Below are 13,241 nucleotides of genomic sequence, written 5' to 3'. Positions count from 1 at the left end.
ACTAGAACCAACCATGGACCAACTCCAGACTTACAGACGGCAGCCCATGCTGCCCAGAAGGGGGCGTCGGAGAGCACGGACAACAGCAGCCTTATTGTGCGTGTGTTCTGTCCCTCACAGACATGGCTTCAGTAAGAAGTTTGAGATTCCATAGAGAACATCCACTTACAATCTGATCTGCTGATATCTACTCTTTGATCTCTGGTCGGGCAGTTTCAGATAGAATACACAGCTATCCAAAACAGTTGTCTATAAAGTAAATTGATCACCCATTTTCCAGTCCCTGCTTTGAAACATTGCCAGCCCAGGAAAAAAAAACTGAAATCTTTAAAAGACTGTGTCTCAAAAGTGGAAGAGAGATTTAGGTGGTCTTTATTGCCTGAAAATGAAACTGCGTATTGAATACTGAATATTTATGACAGTAATAATACCTTTGATACTCAGAGCAGACACTACTGAAATATTGAAATGCTTGGACAATACACAACTGAAATCCATCCTTGCACACTCACGGCACTGAAATTTAACCCCTTATGTATGTCACTGAAATGCACATTTCAGGATATTTAAGTAGGTAAATATTGATTTAGGAAATAGGAAAAATTTGATAAGGTAAATGAGAGATACATTTTAACAGTATATTTGTGAGAGCAGTTGAGTACTGGACGTGAAGAGCTTTCAGTGGAATATATGAGTGTTTGAGTAGGTTAAAGGATAACTTTGTTTTACCACCTTGATCATATTAATATATTGTTGATAGTCAAGCATCTGAGTGCTCCATTAACCTTGGATGGCTGTGTTGTATGAGAGAAATCTCATTTTCAAAAAAACGGCTGAAAAGGAAATACCTGAATATCAATTGACCACCAGCTGTAAAGCTCTAAATAAATGCAGAATGTAACTGTTTTTTTTTTTTTTCCAGAGTCTTAAAATTACATAGTGTAGTTAACATTAGGTATGAGTGAGTACACCACCATCTGTATCATGCTCGTACTAGTCAAAAATGCATTATCCGTACTGGATACTCGTCTGAAACAAGTATCCGGCTCAACCCTAGGTAACATGTTTTTTTATTGTGTGACTGCTTACACCAGTGACTTTAACTAGTGATGACTTCATGACTTTCTTTGCTAACAAAATTTTGACTATTAGAGAAAAAATTACTCATAACCATCCCAAAGATGTATCGTTATCTTTGGCTGCTTTCAGTGATGCCGGTATTTGGTTAGACTCTTTCTCTCCGATTGTTCTGTCTGAGTTATTTTCATTAGTTACTTCATCCAAACCATCAACATGCTTATTAGACCCCATTCCTGCCAGGCTGCTCAAGGAAGTCCTACCATTATTTAATGCTTCAATCTTAAATATGATCAATCTATCTTTGTTAGTTGGTTATGTACCACAGGCCTTTAAGGTGGCAGTAATTAAACCATTACTTAAAAAGCCATCACTTGACCCAGCTATCTTAGCTAATTATAGGCCAATCTCCAACCTTCCTTTTCTCTCAAAGATTCTTGAGAGGGTAGTTGTAAAACAGCTAACTGATCACCTGCAGAGGAATGGTCTATTTGAAGAGTTTCAGTCAGGTTTTAGAATTCATCATAGTACAGAAACAGCATTAGTGAAGGTTACAAATGATCTTCTTATGGCTTCGGACAGTGGACTTATCTCTGTGCTTGTTCTGTTGGACCTCAGTGCTGCTTTTGATACTGTTGACCATAAAATTTTATTACAGAGATTAGAGCATGTCATAGGTATTAAAGGCACTGCGCTGCGGTGGTTTGAATCATATTTGTCTAATAGATTACAGTTTGTTCATGTAAATGGGGAATCTTCTTCACAGACTAAAGTTAATTATGGAGTTCCACAAGGTTCTGTGCTAGGACCAATTTTATTCACTTTATACATGCTTCCCTTGGGCAGTATTATTAGACGGTATTGCTTAAATTTTCATTGCTACGCAGATGATACCCAGCTTTATCTATCCATGAAGCCAGAGGATACACACCAATTAGCTAAACTGCAGGATTGTCTTACAGACATAAAGACATGGATGACCTCTAATTTCCTGCTTTTAAACTCGGATAAAACTGAAGTTATTGTACTTGGCCCCACAAATCTTAGAAGCATGGTGTCTTACCAGATCGTTACTCTGGATGGCATTTCCCTGATCTCTAGTAATACTGTGAGAAATCTTGGAGTTATTTTTGATCAGGATATGTCATTCAAAGCGCATATTAAACAAATATGTAGGACTGCCTTTTTGCATTTACGCAATATCTCTAAAATCAGAAAGGTCTTGTCTCAGAGTGATGCTGAAAAACTAATTCATGCATTTATTTCCTCTAGGCTGGACTATTGTAATTCATTATTATCAGGTTGTCCTAAAAGTTCCCTAAAAAGCCTTCAGTTGGTTCAGAATGCTGCAGCTAGAGTACTGACGGGGACTAGCAGGAGAGAGCATATCTCACCCGTGTTGGCCTCTCTTCATTGGCTTTCTGTTAATTCTAGAATAGAATTTAAAATTCTTCTTCTTACTTATAAGGTTTTGAATAATCAGGTCCCATCTTATCTTAGGGACCTCGTAGTACCATATTACCCCATTAGAGCGCTTCGCTCTCAGACTGCGGGCTTACTTGTAGTTCCTAGGGTTTGTAAGAGTAGAATGGGAGGCAGAGCCTTCAGCTTTCAGGCTCCTCTCCTGTGGAACCAGCTCCCAATTCAGATCAGGGAGACAGATACCCTCTCTACTTTTAAGATTAGGCTTAAAACTTTCCTTTTCGCTAAGGCTTATAGTTAGGGCTGGATCGGGTGACCCTGGACCATCCCTTGGTTATGTTGCTTTAGACGTAGACTGTGGGGGGGTTCCCATGATGCACTGTTTCTTTCTTTTTTTGCTCCGTGTGCATCACTCTGCATTTAATCATTAGTGATCGATCTCTGCCCCCCTTCTTGGCATGTCTTTCTCCTGGTTCTTTCCCTCAGCCCCAACCAGTCTCAGCAGAAGACTCCCCCTCCCTGAGCCTGGTTCTGCTGGAGGTTTCTTCCTGTTAAAAGGGAGTTTTTCCTTCCCACTGTGGCCAAGTGCTTGCTCATAGGGGGTCGTTTTGACCGTTGGGGTTTTTCATGGTTATTGTATGGCCTTGCCTTGCAATATGGAGCGCCTTGGGGCAACTGTTTGTTGCGATTTGGCGCTATATAAGAAAAAAGTTGATTGAAGTTGATATGGAGCTAATTTCCAACATTATCATATACCTATAAATGATATGCCAATATGATTGGATAAAACAGTAAAGAATAAATAGCAATACACCCTTTTCGCGGACAGGTAATATTTTTCATACCACTCGAGTAAACAGCCAATCCGGACAGCGGAGCGGCACCACGATGAAGAGGCGCGGTCAGAGGAACTGTGAAATACTGGTGAGTCACTATTAATAATTTCTTACGTGTCCAACCTCGTAGGTTTATTGTTAAAATTAAATTCGTTAGTTCTAAAAGCCATCATAATTATTTATAGGAAAACATTCTATTTTTTTCTGCTAAGGTTTGAACTTTGAATGTTTACACAGGACAGAAAAGGGAGAAAATATTAATGCCTGTTTGAGAAAAGTGTATAAAGTGTGTAGTGAGGGGTTTTACCGCCTTAAAACATCTATAATAATTGTAATAACGCTGACTACTTTGCGGATTTCGCCTATTGCAAGTCATTTTTAGAACGTAACTCCCTTTCGCGGCGTCGCAGTTTGCAGATTTTTTTAGTTCAATTTTGCATGCTTCTTCTAATTTTTTTTTTTTTTAACAGCGCATTGTGTTCTGCATCCTTCACCGCGATTGCTCTCACTGCGCTTACTGAGTGTGCGGGCTCGGTAAGCGCTGCAGAGGGCCACTCACACTGCCCCCCTGTCTGCTGTGCCAAGCTACATCCAACTCCAGCCACAGGTCCAGAGACTACGCTCGCTCTTTTGATGCGCAGCGCCCGCTGCATGGTCTCGGTAACCGCAGCCGCAGAGCTCCGTGGCCATGACTTGGATTCTTTGCGGGTCCTGCATCCTTACCCCCGGAGGCAGTGAGCGAAGGGAGAGCACATGCATTGTGTTCTGCATGCATTTATCATTTATAGGTATATGATAAAATCGTTATCAAGTTGTTTTACCAATGAATATGGCTTTATACACCCTGAAGAAAACCATACACCCTGAGGCTGAGTGTATGGTTTTCTTCAGGGTGTATAAAGCCATATTCATTGGTAAACAACTTGATAACTGATAGTATTTTCATATTGGATACACCTCTTTTTAAAAAAAAAACATTAACTCATTTATGCCCATATTTTTTTTATAAGTGGAAAAAGCTGCATTAGTTTATTTTTTCCTTTATATATTAGTATATTAGTACCTTTGAGATTTGTTATTGTGAGTAGAAAATGACAGTGATACACTTCAACAACAATTGTTACAAGTTGGGCAAAATGGGTTAAAAGTTTTTGTACGGCTGCCCTGATTTGAATAGAAAATGTCAGAAGTAGAGAACTATCTAAATAAACTTGTGTAGAGTGCATTTTAAGGGCACGGTGCATGCAGATCACAGTATGCCGCAGTGCATGAAGTTGATTATTTAAATCACATGCTTGTAATTTTTGAGAATTGCACAAGCTGACATCGATTGGGATGCAGTTAATCATGCAAATACCTGACTTGTCTGTCGGTTGGTGCAAAGTAAATAATTCCTTTATTATCCCCCCGGTATGAAATACGGGAGGATATAGCGATCAGCATGTGCGCCTGTTCGTCTGTTTCTTCTTGTTAGCACAATATCTCAAGAACCAATTGATCAGTTTTATTTTTGTTTAGCATAAGGATGCACTTGTGTGATTTCTCGACACCAGTCGATTTACAATGACCTTGGAGTCAATTTCAGCGTCACAGCGAGATATTCAAGGTATTGTCATTGCCATCTTTGTAAGTGTGATATCTCAAGATCAAGTTGATCAATTTCATTTATATTTAACATAAGGTTGCATTTGGGTGATCCCCTGAGACTTTGTATTACTGATTTGTGGGAACCGGGGGATATGTCATCTCCTGATGACTCTTGTCATATGTCCAAGAGTAATTTGTCTATTTTCAGCAGTGCCCTATAGCCATTAAAAATGCCCATAGGTCATAAATGGTTGAAAATTCAATTGTAATTATGGTATTACACGTCTGGTGATTCTCCAGGCTAATGAAAACCACTGCCAGGGCACAAAATATTTTGTTAATAATGCAGATGAAAAATATGACCAAATATCCAATAATTTGGATGTCAGTAATCATTTCAGCGCATCCACAGCACTTTAATTCTGGTATTCTAGCAAACAAAACAATCTTCTGTGAAGTAACTTATTTTTATAATGATTTGACACAGTGTGAATCAGCTTATTACTATTATTTTTCATCTTACTTCCAGTCAGCTGAAGTTTAAAACTTGTAACTGTTTACTTCAGTTAAAGTTAGCATGCAGAGCTTTGAACAGAAGGTGCCAGGCTTCAAAATCTGACGATGACAATACTCAAGGGAAAGTGTAATTTTTTTTTTTTTTTTATCTAATTCTTACCATGATCAGGTGATGATTTTTTTTCTGAAGCAACCTGCTGTGTAGCTCATGAATGATGGTTACTAAGTGGCGCCTTTCAGGCTACGTTTGTCCTGGCCTCATTTTGTGTAAGTAAGTCCCTTCGGCTGCTCCCTTGTTTGCACTCGGGGTCACCACAGCAAGTCCAAGGTGGATCTGCATGTTGAATTGGCACAGGTTTTACACCGGATGCCCTTCCTGATGCAACACCACATTACATGGAGAAATGTGGCAGGGGTGGGATTTGAACCCGGAACCTTCTGCACTGAAACCAAGCGCATTAATAATTTGGCCACCAACGTGCTTTACCGGGGTGTCTGGACTTAAACTTTGAAGAAAAACGTGGGTGCACATGCACCCTGACATCTGCCAGGGATGACTGGGGGGATTCTGGCATTAAATAAGTGCATTAAACTTTGCTTATACCCAATGTATTATTTGTACTGATACAGTTGGAGATGTGAAGATGAGTGACGCTGTAACTGAGTGATCCTAGTCTTTGGGTGTTCTTTCAGTTTTCAATTTATTTTCATTTATATAGCGCCAAACAAGTAAGGTCTAACCTTACCAACCCCCAGAGCAACAGTGGTAAGGAAAAACTCCCTTTGAGGACAAAACCTCAAGCAGACCAGATTCAAAGGGGTGACCCTCTGCTTGGGCGATGCTACAGACATAAATTACAGAACAATTCACAAAACGAAAATACAGGAAATGTTGCTGGTGCACAGAATGGTTTCCGGAACAGACATGACACTCATCTCTGGATGGAGTCACACCTCAACAGAGGGAAAAGAAGAAAAAAAAAACAGAATGAAGCATCAGAAAGACAAATACAGTGTAACTTGTTAGCATTAAACAACAAGAGAAACAGAAGAAATACTAAGGTGATTGTTGGCCACGAGCCCTAAGCTTCATTAAAAGACCCAGAATTTAGATAAAGTTGAGGCCGCGGCCTGCTCCGTTTCCTAATAAAATGAATTAAAAGAGTAAAAAGCATAGAAACATAGTATCCCTTTATGCTAGCCATATGAAAGGGAGAATAAGTGATTCTTAAGTCTGGACTTGAAAGTCTCTACAGAATCTGACTGTTTTATTGAATCAGGGAGATCATTCGATAGAACAGGGGCACGATAAAAGAAAGCTATATGACACTAAGGAAGGGACTAGGGACACTAAGTAGTCCTGCACTTTGAGAACGCAAAGCCCAGGCAGGTACGTAGGGTTTAATTAGGTCAGCTAGGTAGGGAGGTGCCAGTCCGTAAACAATTTTATAGGCTAGTAGCATCACCTTAAAATCTGATCTCACTGGGACACAAAGCCATTGAAGAGATGCCAAAATGGGTTAAATGTGGTCAAACTTTCTACTTCATGTCAAAACTCTGACAGCAGCATTTTGAACCAATTGGAGACCCCTAATGCTGGACCGCGGTAAACCAGATAATAGAATATTACAGTAGTCCAATCTAGATAGATAGATAGATAGATAGCTTTTATTATCATTGTCATTACAACAACGAGATAGAAGAGACATATGCATGAATCAGGGTCTCAGCATCAGCCATAGACAGGATGTGACGAATCTTTTGTTGTGTGGGCCGCTGAAGAGGAGGTACTGCTGGCCCACCACCACCAGAGGGCGCCCTGCCTGGAGTGTCACCCATCACCAGCTGTCACCCATCACCAGACACAGCTGTTCCACTCAGCACAGAGGTATATCAGGAGGACGGCGTCTCCACCTCAGTGCCGAGATATCGCCTAAGACTGAGGTAATATTCTCTGCATTTATATTCTGAACAACCAGCTAAACTTGTTAAACCTTTTCAGGACTGTTGACTACTGATAGCTTCATTGCTTGGATAAGTACTCACCTTCCTGCTGTACTTTGACAAGAGGTGGAGGCGGCTTCTCCCCTCTCCGTTACTGGGTGCGGTCGCATCCACACCTGTGTGTTGTTGCTCTCTCCCGCCAGCAGTACCGGATCCGACGAGCGGAGGCAGTGGCCACCTGGGAATTCGGGACTTGGCGGTTCCAGTATTTCCAGGGTTCGGTGGCAGAGGAGATCTGGGTGGTTCCGGTTCGACTGAGACGGACGTCTCCTACCTTCGAGCCTGCCCACACGACACCAGCGGATTCGACCCCAAATTGTGATTGTTGTATTTATTGTGCTCGTTTCACAATAGTAAACCTTGTTATTTACCTTCTCCATTGTCCGTTCATTGCGCCCCCTGTTGTGGGTCCGTGTTCCTACACTTTCACAACAGGATATCTCGGCCAGCGTCATGGACCCCGAGGGGCGTCAACCGGCTGTTGAACGGCCAATGGAAGACCAAGGCGCGGCGGAGGCTTCGGGAGGGGTAATCGGTGAGTTGCAGCGGATCCTCACCGCTTTCACCTCTCGGATCGATTTAATGACCGAGCAGCACGTTCTCCTAAACCGCAGGGTGGAGGCTCTCGCCGCACAAGTGGAGGCGCGCCCTTCGGGCGCCGCTGCGGCTCTCCCTCCCGAGGACCCTGCGCGCGAAAGTGACGTTCCACTGGTCGTTCAACGGTCCCTTCCTCCGTCCCCAGAAGCATACATAAGCCCTCCAGAGCCGTACGGAGGCTGTGTGGAGACGTGCGCGGACTTTCTGATGCAGTGTTCGCTCGTCTTCGCACAGCGTCCCGTGATGTACGCGACTGATGCTAGCAAAGTAGCTTATGTGATAAATCTGCTTCGCGGGGAGGCACGCGCTTGGGCTACAGCGCTCTGGGAGCAGAACTCACGGCTCCTTCATACATACGATGGGTTTGTACAGGAGCTCAGAACGGTGTTCGATCATCCCAACAGAGGAGAGTCCGCTTCAACCGCACTACTGTCAATAAGACAGGGGCGTCGGAGCGCAGCTGCCTATGCAGTCGCCTTCCGCATCGCGGCGGCGAGATCCGGCTGGAATAGCACTGCCCTCCGCGCTGCCTTTGTAAACGGACTGTCACTGGTCCTAAAAGAGCACCTGGTGGCTAAGGACGAACCGCGGGATTTAGATGGGCTCATCGATCTAGTCATACGACTCGACAACCGGTTAGAAGAACGCCGTCGGGAACGAGGCGAAGGGCGTGGCCAGGCACGCGTCGTCCCTCTCCCTTCCGGGTCCGATCGAGCTCCGCCCTCCCCACGCTCCTCTGTTCCTGCGCTCCGTGCGCCTATGGCTCCCCCTGCTGACGAAGCTATGGACACGAGCAGGGCAACATTTAGGGCACCTGGAGCACAAAGGAGGCGGGCCCACGGAGCTTGTTATGTTTGTGGCTCGAGTGAGCATCTCGCAAACGACTGCCCCGAGCGGTTAAACTCCAACGCCCGCCCCTAGAGACTGGGCCCGGGGTGGGCCAAAATATTCACGTGGGACACACCCACATTGCTACACGACTCCCAGTCACGATCCTGTTTGAGGATTCAACCCTGAAGGCCCCAGCACTGGTGGACACGGGCTCTGAGGGGAATCTGCTTGACAGTAGATGGGCCAGGGAGATAGGGCTCCCTCTGGTGGCTCTTACCTCGCCTGTGCAGGTTCGGGCGCTAGATGGCTCCCTACTCCCACCAATCACACATAAGACACCTCCAGTAACTCTGGTGGTGTCAGGTAACCACCGGGAGGTGATCGAGTTCTTTGTGACTCAGGCCACCTCCCGTGTGGTTTTGGGGTTTCCATGGATGCTAAAGCACAATCCCCGGATCGATTGGCCGTCCGGGGTAGTGGTTCAGTGGAGCGAAACCTGCCATCGGGAGTGTCTAGGTTCCTCGGTTCCTCCCGGCTCCCAAGCTAAGGAGGAGGTCCGAGTCCCGCCCAATCTGAAGGCGGTGCCGGCGGAGTACCATGACCTCGCTGACGTGTTCAGCAAGGATCTGGCTCTCACGCTTCCTCCCCACCGCCCGTATGATTGTGCCATTGATTTGGTTCCAGGCAGTGAGTTTCCGTCCAGTAGGCTGTACAACCTCTCACGGCCGGAGCGTGAATCAATGGAGACCTACATCCGGGACTCATTAGCTGCCGGGTTGATCCGGAATTCCACCTCTCCGATGGGTGCTGGTTTCTTTTTTGTGGGTAAAAAGGATGGCGGGCTTCGTCCATGCATTGATTATAGGGGGTTGAACGAAATCACGGTTCGCAATCGATACCCGTTGCCCCTGTTGGATTCGGTGTTCACCCCCTTGCATGGAGCCAATATCTTCACCAAACTTGATCTTAGGAATGCGTATCATTTGGTTCGGATCCGGAAGGGAGACGAATGGAAGACGGCATTTAACACCCCGTTGGGCCATTTTGAGTACCTGGTCATGCCGTTTGGTCTCACTAATGCTCCCGCGACCTTCCAAGCGTTGGTAAACGATGTCCTGCGGGACTTCCTGCACCGGTTCGTCTTCGTGTATCTGGACGATATACTCATCTTTTCCCCGGATCCTGAGACTCATGTCCGGCATGTCCGTCAGGTTCTGCAGCGGTTGTTGGAGAACCGCCTGTTTGTGAAGGGCGAGAAGTGTGAATTCCACCGCACTTCTTTGTCCTTCCTGGGGTTTATAATCTCCTCTAACTCCGTCGCCCCTGATCCGGCCAAGGTTGCGGCGGTGAGAGATTGGCCCCAACCTACAAGCCGTAGGAAGCTGCAACAGTTCCTCGGTTTTGCTAATTTCTACAGGTAGTTAGCCCCCTGACAGCCCTGACCTCACCAAAAGTGTTGTGTGGGCCGCTGAAGAGGAGGTACTGCTGGCCCACCACCACCAGAGGGCGCCCTGCCTGGAGTGCGGGCTCCAGGCACCAGAGGGCGCTGCCGCATCATGGGAGTAGCCTGGGTGACAGCTGTCACCCATCACCAGACACAGCTGTTCCACTCAGCACAGAGGTATATCAGGAGGACGGCGTCTCCACCTCAGTGCCGAGATATCGCCTAAGACTAAGGTAGTATTCTCTGCATTTATATATCGCATAACCAGCTAAACCTGTTAAACCTTTTCAGGACTGGTGACTACAGATAGCTTCATTGTTTGGATAAGTACTCACCTTCCTGCTGTTCTTTGACAAGAGGTGGAGGCGGCTTCTCCCCTCTCCGTTACTGGGTGCGGTCATCCACGCCTGTGTGTTGTTGCTCTCTCCTGCCAGCAGTACCGGATCCGACGAGCGGAGGCAGTGGCCACCTGGGAATTCGGGACTTGGCGGTTCCAGTATTTCCAGGGTTCGGTGGCAGAGGAGATCTGGGTGGTTCCGGTTCGACTGAGACGGACGTCTCCTACCTTCGAGCCTGCCCACACGACACCAGCGGATTTTACCCCAAATTGTGTTTGTTATATTAATTGTGCTTGTTTCACAGAAGTAAATCTTGTTATTTACCTTCTCCATTGTCCGTTCATTGCGCCCCCTGTTGTGGGTCCGTGTTCCTACACTTTCACAACAGGATATCTCGGCCAGCGTCATGGATCCCGAGGGGCGTCAACCGGCTGTTGAACGGCCAATGGAAGACCAAGGCGCGGCGGAGGCTTCGGGAGGGGTAATCGGTGAGTTGCAGCGGATCCTCACCGCTTTCACCTCTCGGATCGATTTAATGACCGAGCAGCACGTTCTCCTAAACCGCAGGGTGGAGGCTCTCGCCGCACAAGTGGAGGCACGCCCTTCGGGCGCCGCTGCGGCTCTCCCTCCCGAGGACTTCCTGCACCGGTTCGTCTTCGTGTATCTGGACGATATACTCATCTTTTCCCCGGATCCTGAGACTCATGTCCGGCATGTCCATCAGGTTCTGCAGCGGTTGTTGGAGAACCGCCTGTTTGTGAAGGGCGAGAAGTGTGAGTTCCACCGCACTTCTTTGTCCTTCCTGGGGTTTATAATCGCCTCTAACTCCGTCGCCCCGGATCCGGCCAAGGTTGCGGCGGTGAGAGATTGGCCCCAACCTACAAGCCGTAGGAAGCTGCAACAGTTCCTCGGTTTTGCTAATTTCTACAGGAGGTTCATCAAGGGCTATAGTCAGGTAGTTAGCCCCCTGACAGCCCTGACCTCTCCAAAAGTTCCCTTCACCTGGTCGGATCGGTGCGAGGCCGCGTTCAAGGAGTTGAAACAGCGCTTCTCATCTGCACCAGTTCTGGTGCAGCCCAATCCTAGCCGCCAGTTAGTGGTTGAAGTGGATGCCTCGGACTCAGGGATAGGAGCGGTGCTCTCCCAGAGCGGGAAGACCGATAAGGTCCTTCACCCGTGTGCCTATTTTTCTCGCAGGTTGACCCCCGCTGAACGGAACTATGACGTCGGCAATCGGGAACTCCTTGCTGTGAAAGAGGCCCTCGAAGAGTGGAGACATCTGTTGGAGGGAACAGCCGTGCCATTCACGGTTTTCACTGACCATCGGAACCTGGAGTATATCAGGACCGCCAAGCGGCTGAACCCCAGGCAAGCCCGCTGGTCACTGTTCTTTGGCCGTTTTGACTTCCGGATTACCTACCGTCCCGGGACCAAGAATCAGAGATCGGATGCATTGTCCCGGGTGCACGAAGATGAGGTCAAAACGGAACCGTCGGATCCCCCGGATCCCATCATCCCGGAGTCCGCTATCGTGGCCGCCCTCACCTGGGACGTGGAGAAGACCGTCCGGGAGGCCCTGACCCGTGTCCCGGACCCCGGAAACGGACCAAAAAACAGACTATACGTCCCACCAGAGGCTAGGGCTGCAGTCCTGGACTTCTGTCACGGTTCTAAGCTCTCCTGTCACCCAGGGGTGCGAAGGACCGTGGCAGTCGTCCGGCAACGCTTCTGGTGGGCATCCCTGGAGGCCGACGTCCGGGACTACGTCCAGGCCTGTACCACCTGTGCCAGGGGCAAGGCCGACCACAGGAAGACCTCAGGGCAGCTACAGCCACTGCCCGTGCCTCATCGCCCCTGGTCCCACATCGGCCTGGACTTCGTCACGGGTCTCCCGCCGTCCCAGGGAAACACCGTCATCTTCACGATAGTGGACCGTTTCTCCAAGGCGGCCCACTTCGTGGCCCTCCCGAAGCTCCCTACGGCCCAGGAGACAGCGGACCTCCTGGTCCACCACGTCGTCCGTCTGCATGGCATACCATCAGACATCGTCTCCGATCGCGGTCCCCAGTTCACCTCACACGTCTGGAGGAGCTTCTGCCGGGAACTGGGGTCCACGGTCAGCCTCTCGTCTGGGTACCACCCCCAGACCAACGGGCAGGCAGAGCGGGCAAATCAAGAACTGGAGCAGACACTTCGCTGTGTGACAGTCGCGCACCCGACGGCCTGGAGTACCCACCTGGCCTGGATCGAGTACGCCCACAACAGCCAAGTGTCATCAGCCACCGGCCTCTCCCCGTTTGAGGTGTGCTTGGGGTATCAGCCCCCCTTGTTTCCGGTGGTTGAGGGAGAGGTCGGTGTGCCCTCGGTCCAGGCCCACCTACGGAAGTGCCGTCGGGTGTGGCGTGCCGCCCGCTCTGCCTTGTTGCAGGCCCGGACGAGGGCGAAGAAATATGCAGACCGGCGGCCAGCCCCGGCCCCCAAGTATCGTCCTGGGCAGGAGGTCTGGTTGTCCACCAAGGACATTCCTCTACAGGTCGACTCACCAAAACTCCAGGAACGGTACATCGGACCGTATAAGATCCTCAAGGT

General features: G+C 48.0%; 2 long non-coding RNA genes across 2 annotated transcripts in view; one reads left to right on the top strand and one right to left on the bottom strand.

Annotated features, from left to right (window-relative positions):
* Nucleotides 1-1,856, bottom strand: part of LOC117506518 — a 13,082-nt gene extending 11,226 nt beyond the window's left edge. Inside the window, exon 1 of the long non-coding RNA XR_004559492.1 lies at nt 1,846-1,856. This is a non-coding gene — a long non-coding RNA (uncharacterized LOC117506518). The remainder of the gene's footprint in view (nt 1-1,845) is intronic.
* LOC117506524 lies at nt 980-13,241 on the top strand. Its single transcript, XR_004559497.1, has 3 exons — nt 980-1,057; nt 2,216-2,220; nt 13,231-13,241. It is a non-coding gene; the product is annotated as an uncharacterized LOC117506524 (long non-coding RNA).

This window comes from Thalassophryne amazonica, chromosome 3, assembly GCF_902500255.1.
Source record: "Thalassophryne amazonica chromosome 3, fThaAma1.1, whole genome shotgun sequence".
Taxonomy (NCBI): Eukaryota; Metazoa; Chordata; class Actinopteri; order Batrachoidiformes; family Batrachoididae; genus Thalassophryne; species Thalassophryne amazonica.
The sequence above is the reverse complement of the archived record's forward strand: the minus strand, read 5'-3'. Positions and strand labels throughout refer to the sequence as shown.